The following is a 12,881-nucleotide window of genomic DNA, read 5'->3' as shown; positions in this document are numbered from 1 at the left end:
TTTACTGTAAAACCTGGTGGGAGCACCTTGAGTGCGTTTTTTAAAAAATTCAGCTTCAAAGATGTTGCAACTGATTGGCAGATCAACCTGTTCTGCCTCCAGGTGTGGCTAATGGAAACGCCTTCTTCTGGCAACTAGTGTGTTCACAGCCAAATATTGGTATTTGATGGTTTTGATTTCCCACGCCAATACATATCTGAAACAGTTTCGTTCCTGTCAGAACTAACCTGCCTAAATATGGCCTAAACATGATGATATCTGCCTTTTTAGTACATAGGTACCTGATGTATGGCCTCTTTTGGTTCTGATGCTGCTGTGCCTCTGCAAAAGAGAGAGAAGGGACCTAGTTTAGGCTACTGTTGAACAACTATTAGCGCTTGTGCTTTAGGTCTGCAGATCTGTTTCTTGCCTTGAATGGGAAAACTTGAAAACTGTCACACTTCCCTTTCATTTTCCCCAAAATTCAAAAGGTGCTAATTTATGTTTTGAAACATTTGTTTTCTAGTGAAAATATAGTCTAGGTAGCAACAACCCTTTGCTGTGCAGAGTCATTAAACATTCCTGAAAGATGCACCTGCCTCTGTTTTCCTGCTAGCTTCAGTGCCACTTGGTTGCTGGCCAATGAAAGAATGTCACTTAATAGTAAATAGTATGCTGAAGCTGTTTGCTCTTTTCTATCCTTGGCTCAGTCCCTCTGCCTCTTCTGTAGAGCAGGTGGAAATGAGGATAAATGCCCCTTGCGGCCTTTCTAGTCCTAGGCCCTCCCACAGGAATAGAATTTGGTCTTGAAATGCAATGTCCCAGTGTGGATGTGAAGTTCTGTCTGTCAGTCCTTCAAATGAAATAAACAAATTGTTTATTGGACCTTTGATCTTTTTGTAATCAGATCTGATATCAGCTGAATTCTGCTCCTGTTACCTCTTCGTAGCTCTGCCAGTGCAACTCATTTTAGACTGCTAAATGTGTTCTGGTGTTTTTATTTCTTCCACTGGACCTCCCCCCCCCAACTTCCTGCCCTCAGTTCTTCTTTCCCACAATGCACATTGATCTTGGAATGGTTGTGTCCACACTCTTGAAGAAGAGGGTAAGTATATAGGACAACAACTACTACTACTACTACTTGTGGAGGGTTGCTTCTTCCCTATTATTTTTTCAATCCATCTTGAGTTATTATTTTGTTAGGAATAAAATGCATAATATATATTATTTTAAGAGGTATTCCTTTTCGGCAGTACTTCTCCCTGTTATCCCTTTGTTACTCTTGAAGATATGTGTTTGAATACGAGCCTTTTCCCCCTCCCCTCTCCTTTTTTATTTTTTATCCTCCGTGCTCCATCCTGCAGTGAAGTCACAATCCAGTGTTTGTAGACTCCATGTGATGTCACAGAGTCAGCCTTGTGACTTCACTTGCAGGCTCAAACAGAAGGTGCAGACGGGGCTTGAAGAAGAGGGGAGGAAAATTTTTTTAAAGCCCCCACCTCTTCCCATCTCCCCCCCCTTATAAAACCAGTAGCTGAGATAAATCGGAAGGGGGTGGGGAGAAGCAGCAGGAGGAAAAAAAAGCTGAGAATGATGCCTGAAAGCAGGTACAGTAGAATTGGCTTTATGTCTGTGTTCTTGAAAGTTCCAATTGGCCCGGAGAGGCCAGATCTTGCAGACCACACGCACGTGTGTGTGTATGCGTTTGTGTGTGTGTTATGTGTGAGCCACCCAGTGACGCTCTGGCTGTACGGTGCATTCGGCGGCGGTGTATGTGTGTGTGCATGCGGGGATGGAGGCAGTGAGCGATGGCAGGCGAGGGGCAGGCGAGCAGCTTCAGACAATTTCTCAGAGGCACGCAGCTGAAGTCCTATTGGGCTGGCCACGGCGAGCCTCTTTCTTGTCCATTTCAAAAGGCCCCAGTTGCTCGCTGCAGTCTGTCTTGCGGCTTTGCATATGTGACATAAATGGGTTATTGGGTTTGTGCGTCTCTTGGGTGGTGGTGGTGGAATCCCCCCCCCTTTTGCAGGTTATCGGGGACGGGGTGGGTGGGGGGTTGAAGCCGCTTGGTATTTAAATGTGGCGTAGGCACAGGGAAAGTGAGAAAGGTAGGGCCTCAGGGTCACATTCCCAGAGGCTCCTGTGTGTGGGCGACGATTTCCTTGGAGAAAAATCTCTTCCATTTTTTGAACTGACGACATCACAATAGCAATGCGGATGTAGCAACCAGGCAGTACCGTCCGTCTCCCCACTCCCCAAATGGGGGGGGGGAGGATGTTTGCTTAAGCTTTAGCCGCCCCTCCTTCCTTGTCGCTCTAGCGACGTTTTCTGTGCCGTTTGTCTTGAGGTGGATTTTTGTTTTTATAGGGGCGGGAAATGGGCGACTTGTCCTGAGCCCTGTGCGATGTCGTCGGGCTCGGGCGAGAGCATCACACGCGCGCAATTAAGCGGCGGGGCGAGGCGAGGGTTTGCTCTTTCGGGCTGCCGAGGAAGCCGTCATTTTGTATTAGGCAGTGCGTGCGTGTCTGGCGAAGGAAGGACGGGGGAGAGAGAAAGAGAGCACGACACTGGAAGGATGTGTGACATTGTGTGTCGTCGTCTCGCCCCGCTTGTTAACTGCACACTGCAGGGGAGGGGGAGGACCTCAAAGGCACTCCGTAGAGAAAGGGGGTTCTTCTGGAGAGGACCCTGCGCTCTCAATCGCATCCACCCAGAGGCTTGCTGACAAAAGATGGGGGGTGTCTTTCTTTAAAATGAAGGGCTGGAGATAAGCTGCACATGCTACTGCTGACTCACAGATCAGCTAGTATACATTACCCATCTTGATGACCAAGAGTCACTCTTGCCCCTTTTACTCCTGTGCCCCAACCAGGTGGGGGGGTACAGGGGACAAGCTGCATGGATCTTTACAGGTCAAATGGTGGAACTGCCAGGATACCAATTTCTCAGTCCAGATCACCAGCTGCTTGAGTCTGTGGAGCACCTCTGCAGTATACTTGGATGGAGCCTGATGCATAAAAACATCTCTGCCATTACTGGCCTGATTTCTGAGGGCAAATGTATGTCATTCACTGTGGAACTGATTTGCCTAGATAGAAACATTCTAGATCTGGTGCTGTGATGCTGTCACACCTGCCTGGAAGCAATGCCCAAACCCTGTGCCAGGATTTTGTCCTTAACGTGGGGATGCTAGGAAGAATAATTGTGGGCAATGAAAAGAACAGAGACTCTTTTGGAGCTATCAAGACTAATGTATTGTGGTATTTATGGGCCAGTGTCTGCTTTTTCAGATGTGTGTGGAGTCATGGTTAAAGGCAGTTGTTACTCATGTTGAGATCTCTGCTGAGCTGAGAAGTTCACAAGGTGGTTACAGAAGAAGTGTCACAGGGGTTAAAAACACTTATCTGCAATGGAGGCTGATCAGTAGTGCAGTGGCAAAGAAGTGCAGGGTCACTTCATAACAGTCACAGCCATGCCCTTCTTAGATTATATAACCTTCTAAGATTATGGAATAATCTGGCCAGGGCTTCTGTTTCTCTATCACTGTGACCATTAGACTGTCCTTTCTCACTGTCAGATACATTGCTTGAATTACTGAATTCTGTGTCTAAATGTTTATCTCTGGCTGGTACCTAACTGCTTGATGATGTAGATGGGGTGCTATAATCAGGATTCACTTTCTGTTCTTCTGCGATTACAGAGTTCTCGCTTTCCACAGATTGGCTTTTTGAAGTAGGAATTAATAGGAACTCCTTTCATTCTGACTGGATCCAATCAGCAGGAAACAACAAGGAAGCAAGTTAGAAGACTCTTCTTGGTGACTCCCTTTTCATGTTAATTGGCTTGTAGGACGCTGGAGACAAAGTGACCCTGCTGGGACCTGTCTCCCAAAAAAGGGTCTAAGACTCCTCAAGATCCTGGACGACAACACACCTGCCAATGTAACACCTCTTTTAAAAGGGATCCAGGGAGAATCCCAGAAATTACAGGCCAGTTGGCTTAATGTCTGTTCTGGAAAAACTGGTAGAAAGTATTGTTAAAGATAAAATAACCTAGCATAAAGAAGAACAAGCCTCACTGAAGCAGAACCAGCATGGCTTCTGCAAGGGTAGATCCTGTTTCACTAACCTATAGTGTTCCTAAAGACAGAGGTGATCCAGCTGACATAGTGTTTCAAAAAGCTTTTGATAGAGTACCTCACCAAAGACTCCTGAATTGTCATGAGCCCTGTGGAACGTTCCTGGAGTGGTGACAAAGAAGAAGATACAGAAGGGGACCCAAGGAGGGTCCCAGCAGCTTGCAACAAGGCGATGAAGCAGAAGGCTTCAGCACTTTCAACAGTGACAGCTCCTCCCCCTTAGTTCCAGTTACAACAGAGGGAACGCTGGCTGATTAGGAGCCAGCCTCTTCTCCTCCCCTCCACCCCCACTTTGCCCAAGCCACCGCTGCTGCATGCATCTTCTCTAGAGGAGGAGAATCTCAATGAGGTGCCACTGCTATTAAAGCCCCCCACTTTTCCAACTCGGAGGAGCTCTTGTGTACGTACACATTTCTGTTCTCTGACACCTTCCTCACATGAGAAAGAGCCCACCCAAACATACTTAAGGGTTGCAAGGGTGTGTGTGATTGCTGCGATAATGTCTTTGCTATGAGTAGGTATGCCTAGTTATGCTGTGTAAAGATGCAGAATCTTCTGTGGCCTATAAGGTGATCATAGAATAGTAGAGTTGGAAGGGGCCTATAAGGCCATCAAGTCCAACCCCCTGCTCAATGCAGGAATCCAAATCAACGCATTCCCGACAGATGGCTGTCCAGCTGCCTCTTGAATGCCTCCAGTGTCGGAGAGCCCACTACCTCTGTAGGTAATTGGTTTCATTGTTGTATGGCTCTAACAGTTACGAAGTTTTTCCTGATGTCCAGTTGAAATCTGGCTTCCTGCAACTTGAGCCCATTATTCCATGTCCTGCACTCTGGGATGATTGAGAAGAGATCCCGGCCCTCCTCTGTGTGACAACCTTTCATGTACTTGAAGAGTGCTATCATATCTCCCCTCAGTCTTCTCTTCTCCAGGCTAAACGTGCCCAGTTCTTTCAGTCTCTCCTTATAGGGCTTTGTTCCTAATCCCCTGATCATCCTTGTTGCCCTCCTCTGAACCTGTTCCAGTCTGTCTGCATCCTTCTTGAAGTGCGGAGATCCATGAAGTATTCTAAACTGAAGTTTTTCATTAAACATACTGGAGAAAAATACACCAGCGGGTCTGAGCCACTGGGCTTGGCCAGGACATGAATACGCTTAGTCGTGCAATAAGAGAAGAGGTCCTCTTGTGGATCAGGAACTGGCTAGGAAACAGAAAGCAGAGAATAGAAATAAATTGACATTTCTCCCAATGGAGGGGTGTAGAAAGTGGAGTTCCCCAAGGATCAGTACTGGGATGTGTTCTTTTAAACTTGTTCATAAATGATCTAGAGTTAGGGATGATGAGTGAGATGGCCAGGTTTGCTGATGATACTAAATTGTTCAAGGTTATTAAAACAAAAAGGGATTGCAAAGGGTTCTGAAAGGACCTCTCCAAACTGAGTAAATGAGCAGTAAAATGGCAAATGCAATTCAATGTAAACAAGTGTAAAATTATGCATATTGGAGCAAAAAACCTTAATTTACAATATATACTCATGGGATCAGAATTTGTGGTGACTGATCAGGATCAAACTTTGGGGTTGTAGTGGATAGCTTAATGAAGATGTTGACCCAGTGTGCGGCAACTGTGAAAAAGGCAAATTCCATGCTGGGGATCATTAGGAAAGGTATTGTAAATAATAGTGCTGATATCAAATTGCCATTGTACACATCTGCAGGGATGCTGCATTTGGAATACTCTGTACAGTTCTGGTTGCCTCACCTCAAAAAGAAAAGGGCAACCAAATGATCAAGGGGATGGAGCAACTCCCCTGTGAGGAAAAGTTGCAGCATTTGGGCCTTTTTAGTTTAGAGAGAATGTGAATAAGAGGTGACATGACAGAAGTGTTGATAGAAAATTATGCATGACATGGAGACAGTGGATAGAGAAAAGTTTTTCTCCCTCTCTCATAACACTAGACCTCATGGACATCCAATGAAGCTGAATTCTGGAAGATACAGGACAGACGAAAGTACTTTTTCACACAGCACATAATTAAAGTATGGAAGTCGCTTCCAGAGGAGGCAGTGATGGCACCAACTTGGATGGCTTTAAAAGAGGATTAGACAAATTCATAGAGGATACATCTGTCAATGGCTACTAGCCATGATGGCTAAGCTCTGCCTCCATAGTCGGAGGCAGTATGCTTCTGAATACTAGTAGCTGGTAACTGCAGGAGGGGAGAGTGCTCTTGCACTCAGGTCTTGCTTGCGGGCTTCCCCCAGGCATCTGATTGGCTGCTGTGTGAACAGGATGCTGGACTAGATGGGCCACCGGCTGATCTATCAGGCTCTTCTTATGTTCTTATTAATTAAAAAAATCATTTTATGAACAAGCTTTCTTTATTCTATTTGCATCACAGTTCATGTCATCCAATATGGTCTAGTATCCCATAACTCACTATGTGGAAATTTCTGAAGCATCACATTCAGAAGGAATAATGACTCAGGTTCATACTGGAAATGCATAATGTGGTACTTTTGTATGGTGCAGTGCTGTTTGTTTCCAACTTTGTTGAAGGAATGGACATTTTCACTTGCATAATTTTGAAGGTGACACAATACTGAAAAAAACTGCAAATGACTCTTAAATCAACCAGGTCCTGTGGCTACCCTTTTAACAGCAGTTGGAGCTACAGCCATAAGCAAGTGATGGCGTTTACCTCTATGACATGAAAAGCTTCACCTGTTGGTTTCTACCTATCAAAGATACAGGAGCAAAGCCTGGCTTTAATTCTATTCTGGTCAGTTAGCAAACGTACTTAGAAGTTTTGAGTAAAAAAAAAAAGAAGCTCAGTCAATTAGGAGGCATACCAAAGACAAAAAAATGAATTTAGATGAGCAAGAGAGCAATAGCTGATTCTACCAGCCTTGCAAATACGATTTGATCAGGTTGAACTGTCTCATGCTGGTTCCACCACACAAGATGCCACATCACAGAGCCAGGCAGCAGGATTTTTTGTGTGTGACTTTAAAAAAATGTACATATATACTAGGCTGGTCTAGGAAGTCAAATTAGCACAATGTTCTGGGAATAGTAAAATGAACACAAGTCAATGGTATGATAGTCCAGTACAAGTCAATGCCATTTTAAACATATCAAAGGATGTTTTCACACAGGACACTAAAAGTACTATTGAGTTTCTGTCAGCTATTTATGTGCATGTGTGAATGTCATTAGTGCAGGTTAGAAAGTGGAAGAGATTTGTTCTTAAATATATTCTAGGCCATGTGGACTGGATATTTACATTATGTGCATGTAAAACTGCCCAAAGACCTGGCAAATAATGATAGTACATTGCTCTTCCTCACTGATAAGAACTTATTCATACTACTGTGTGTTGATTATCATAACTACAAGGAGGTTATCAGGAAAAGTTATAGGATATGCTTTTAAATAATAATTATAAAGTATTGTTGATAGCATACAAAGCGTAAAAATATATTCAGGTTGGGGTTGATCAACAGTTCACTGTAGATAAAAAAGCTCTGAGTTTACTTTGTAAAATGGTGGGATTCAGCTAAAATTTCATTTTGAAATCCCAACTACATTTCATCAATTTCTAGAGATACAATCTCTAAGGGGGATGGTCAACCTCCAGTTCAGAGCCCTAATCTGGGCCCCCAAGCAAAATTTTCTGACTTTTCTCCCAGATCCCACCACTTTTGGGAGTGGTGGCAAAAATATTCAAACAAAAGTAGACACAGTGCAGGATTGGGCAGAGACCCGAGCCCTAGCAGGGATGCAAATGTTGATAACCCCTCCTGCTTCCTCACCTGATCTGAATGGATCAATTGAGGAGGAACTGTGCACCTGGGCACATACCGTGTGTGTGTGTGTGTGTGTGTGTGTGTGTGTGTGTGTGTGTGTGTGTGTGTGTGTGTGTCCATATCCTCTGTGTGTGTATGTAAGAGCTTGTGTGCAAGAGCGTATGGTGACCACTCCTATTTTTGGCCACACCCACCACTGGCATGTAGTCCTCAAACTAAAAAAGGTTAGTCACCCTTAATCTAGAGATTCTGGGATTTTCTTCCTTGAAAACCTTCAAATTAAAAAGAAGACAATTTCCCAAAAAATTCTGGGAGGGGAGAAGCACAGCTCTTTGAGGGGCGGTGCCACTATTTACCCCCCACCCAGCTACAGACCTACACTCCAAGCCAGGCAAGTATTTGGAGTCATTCACATGAAAAGGCTGCCACTTCGTTTCCACCCCCTTTCCTTTCCCACCTACTGTACATGCAAGGGCATTTTTTTTAAGTATAGCTTTTATGTGCAAGAGCAGTTCTGTGCAAAATAGCAGTTTTAAAAATAAAAATACCATGCCTTCAGCAACAACCAGTGGTAAGAGGCGGGCAGCATTCATTTCTTTCATTTGATAAAAACAAAATGGAAGTAGGAGGCGTGGCAATAGATAGCGCCCAGTGAAATATCACTGCACACACACATACATAAAAGAACCCATCCACACAAAAAACACTTCAGTACAGCCACAGTCAGTTATGCAATGTCATATTGGATCTGCAGATTGGGAAAATCTGAATTTAGCAGGGGGAAGGTGCAGGCTGCCACTTGTATGAGGAGAATGTCATGTGTATTGTTTCTGCAAAATAAAAAATGGAGCCACAAGCAGCTTCAAATCCACATTAAACATCAGTATGTACAGTTGTATGTAAGAGCAGTGAACTTTGCAGCCCTTCTTATGGTAGATGATTAAGAATACTGAAATCTGAGGCAGGAGCACAGAGGAAGACAGGAGGCATATTTACAGCTAGTGTGCATATGGGTGGGTGGGGGGTTAGTTTAGTTAATTGTCAATACTGCATTCACTCCCTTACACCACCAGGTTAGTAGACATTACAGAGCTTGAGCTCTTCCCTCCTTCAAATACCTGGTCTCAAACCTTGGCTTAATAACCACTGTAACATCACTTTCAGTCAAGCCAGGGGTCACCAAGAATGAGACTCAGAATCTGTCCTAAATGACAGGCCTCATCCTTGGAATCCATAACACAAGAATGAAATACATCTGAGCAGATACTAATGGCTGTGTAAAAGAAGGGTAGGCTGATCTTAAATAATGGAAAGAGATTCATTAAAGGCCCCTGCTTCTGTGCCTTTACAGCAGCTTGATCTGTAGACATTAGGAGATAATCAGTATGAACGTGCTATGAAAAGCCTCAACTGCCAATTCCTTTAGGTCAGGGGTGGAGAACTTGCGGCCCTCCAGAGTCCAGATGCTGTTGGCCTACAATTCCTATCAGCCCAATCAGCATGGCCAATGATTAGGAATAATGGGAGTTGCAGTCCAAATTCATGTAGTAGGCTGCAGGTTCTCCATCCCTGCTGTAGATCAGGCTGCTGTTAAAGGCATAAGAACAGGTCATGCTGCTCCCCCATCCCATCAATTGGTAACCGTAGTTGCATGTGTTTGAGCCACTGCCTTAAATCTCCCCTGAGAAGGTTGAATGCTGCCTAAGATATATGTTTCAGGATCTTTTAAAGGGGGAGGGGGGAGAAGTAAACTGGCCACCTACTACTTTTGTTGAGAATGTCTGACTTAGTAGCTCAGTATTAGGACAATCTCATTACCCAGTACTGTGCCCTTATGTGAGGTGGTGTACACTCTGGGTTAAATGATAGAGTTAAATCTTGCTCAGAAGTAAGGAAAGGCCTCCAGCTGTTTTGATTCACTCACAGAGATTGCAGTGAAAGAAGGAGGTAAGATCCAGCTGAGTGTGATGCCTCATCAAGAACCTAAAAGCATTTGAGCTGGATGACTAGGCTGTCTCACTAAGAAGAATCATAAGAAAATACATGCAATGCTCTTTGAATAGATGTAAAGTGGTAGGAGTGTCATTGTTATCTCTGGTCTAAAAGTGTAGCTGGTCTAAAAGTAGGCATGATCTGTGTTTTTCTTCCTTGTTGTTTACAAAGCTGCTACTTATATGAAAAATGTTAACATTTAATTTTGTTTTATAGTTGTGATAACCTTTTATAAGGATTTAATTCTTCATGGGAATACAGCAGTAATCTATGTTGTTTAAAGTTATTATTTAATATAGTAGTCTGTGGATGATTTTTTTCTTCAAAATTGGGTCATTTTGATATTGTACTTGTGGTATTCCCTTTATTTCTGGAATGGGTTCAGGAGAATACATCCTGCTCTGCTGTTATGAGTTTCTAAAATGATCATTCTTCTTAAAATAAGAAATTAGCATTACTCAAAAAAGGCATCCATTGGAATCTAGAAGCTTGCTATATTGGCATGTCCTAAAAGTTATTGGAGTAAGACACTTGTTGTTATGTGCCTTCAAGTCTATTATGACTTACGGCAACCCTATGAATCAGCAACCTCCAAGAGCATCTGTCATGAACCACTCTGTTCCGATCTTGTAAGTTCAGTTCTGTGGCTTCCTTTATGGAATCAATCCATCTCTTGTTTGGTCTTCCTCTTTTTCTGTTCCCTTCAGTTTTTCCCAGCATTATTATCTTTTCTAGTGAATCATGTCTTCTCACTATATGTTGAAAGTATGATAACTTCAGTTTCATCATTTTAGCTTCTAGTGATAGATCTGGTTTAATTTGTTCTAACACCCAATTATTTGTCTTTTGCGGTCCATGGTATCCGCAAATGTTTTCCCCAATACCACATTTCAAATGAGTTAAATTTTCTCTTACTGCTTTTTTCACTGTCCAACTTTCACATCCATACATAGAGATCAGGAATACCATGGTCTGAATGATCCTGACTTCAGCGTTTAGTGATCTTTGTATTTGAGGACCTTTTCTAGTTCTCTCATAGCTGCCCTCCCCAGTCCTACCCTTCTTCTGATTTCTTGACTATTGTCTCCATTTTGGTTCATGACTGTGCCAAGGTATTGATAATCCTTGACAAGTTAAATGTCCTCATTGTCAACTGTAAAGTTACATAAATCTTCTGTTGTCATTATTTTACTCTTCTTGACATTTAGCTGTAGACCTGCTTTTGTGCTTTCCTCTTTAACTTTCAACAGCTTTCGTTTCAGATAATTACTGGTTTCTGCTAGTAGTATGGTATCATCTGCATATCTTAAATTATTGATATATCTACCTCCAATTTTTACACCTCCTTCATCTTGGTCCAATCCCACTTTCCATATGATATGTTCTGCATATAGATTAAATAAATAGGGTGATCAAATACACCCCTGTCTCACACCCCTTCTGAAGGGGAACCAATCGGTTTCTCCATATTCTGTCCTTACAGATGTTGTTGGACCACAACTCCCATCAGCCTCAGCCAGCATTGTGCAGAGTATAGATTGTGCTATTCTCTGGATGCTGTGGCACCCCCATTTCTTTTAAAGCATTCCATAGTTTTTCATGATCTATGCAATCAAAGGCTTTGCTGCAATTATGAAGCACAAGGTGATTTTCTTCTGAAATTCCTTGGTCCGTTTCATTATCTAATGTATGTTTGTGATATGATCTCTGGTACCTTTTCCCTTTCTAAATCCAGCTTGGACATCTGGCACTTCTCGATCCATATATGGTAACGGCCTTTATAGTAGAATCTTGAGCATTACTTTACTTGATAGGATATTAAGGCAATAGTTCGATAATTACTGCATTCCTTGGGATCCCCTTTCTTTGGAATTGGGATATATATTTAACCTCTCTAGGATGCACACCTTAACGTGGTGAGGGGGTTTGAAAGTGTTGAACAAGCTAAGAGCAATGCCGTCAGGAGTCTAGACCAAGAGGCTAGACCAGCCTTTCCCAACCAGTGTGCCTCTAGATGTTGTTGGACCACAACTCCCATCAGCCTCAGCCAGCATTGCCAATGGCTGAGGCTGATGAGAGTTGTGATCCAACAACATCTGAAGGCACACCGGTTGGGAAAGGCTGGACTAGACTTCTAGCAGGGGCACCCAAGGCGGAATGGTCAAAGCTTGGACACCAGACTAAGATGCATCCAAACTCAGAGGAAGGTAATGGTAAACCACCTCTGAATATCTCTTACCATGAAAACTCTGTGAACAGAGTATCCAAAATGCAACATGACATAGTGCTGAAAGATGAGACCTTCCAGGTCAGAAGGCACTCTCTGAGCTACTGGGGAAGAACAAAGGACAAGTACGAGTAGCGTTGTGACTAATGACACAGCTGGGTCAAAGCCGAAAGGAAGCCCAGATGCTGATGCGCACAGATGCGAAAGGAGAGTCCGGAGTTGTACAATGCACAAAATAGGAACATGGAATGTGAGAAGCATGAACCAGGGAAAGTTAGAAATTGTCAAGCAAGGAATGGAACGCATCAACATTACAATACTTGGTGTGAGCAAACTAAAATGAACAGGAATGGGACATTTTCAATCAAGCAGATACAAAATATTTTATGCAGGAAATGAGAAATTAAGAAGAAATGGGGTTGCTTTAATAGTGGGAAGTGATGTAGCAAAAGCAGTTAGGAGGTACAATGCAAGGTCTGAGCGAGTTATACCAATGAGATTAAATGGGAAACCTATCGACATAACCATCATCCAAGTCTATGCTCCGATGTGAAACACAGAAGAGGAGGAATTGGAGAGATTTTATGCAGAAGTACAAGAAGAAATTGATCACGCACCAAAACAAGATGTGCTGATAATCATGGGGGATTGGAATGCAAAAGTAGGGAACAGAGAAGAACTAGGAATTGTGGGGAAATGGGGCCTAGGAGACAGAAATGAAGCAGGAGAAAGACTT

General features: G+C 43.2%; 1 protein-coding gene across 3 annotated transcripts in view; it reads left to right on the top strand.

Annotated features, from left to right (window-relative positions):
- The window catches only part of TCF20 (transcription factor 20), a 337,827-nt gene that overhangs the window by 194,156 nt on the left and 130,790 nt on the right, over window positions 1-12,881 (top strand). Inside the window, exon 1 of one of the 3 annotated variants that reach the window (XM_061639339.1) lies at window positions 1,567-1,586. The exons of the other annotated variants lie outside the window; for them this stretch is intronic. The gene's annotated coding sequence lies outside the window, so the exon portion shown is untranslated. Of the gene's footprint in view, window positions 1-1,566; window positions 1,587-12,881 lie in introns of those variants that run through there. 3 annotated transcript variants of the gene reach the window in all.

Source organism: Rhineura floridana, chromosome 8, assembly GCF_030035675.1.
Source record: "Rhineura floridana isolate rRhiFlo1 chromosome 8, rRhiFlo1.hap2, whole genome shotgun sequence".
Classification (NCBI taxonomy): Eukaryota; Metazoa; Chordata; class Lepidosauria; order Squamata; family Rhineuridae; genus Rhineura; species Rhineura floridana.
The sequence above is the reverse complement of the archived record's forward strand: the minus strand, read 5'-3'. Positions and strand labels throughout refer to the sequence as shown.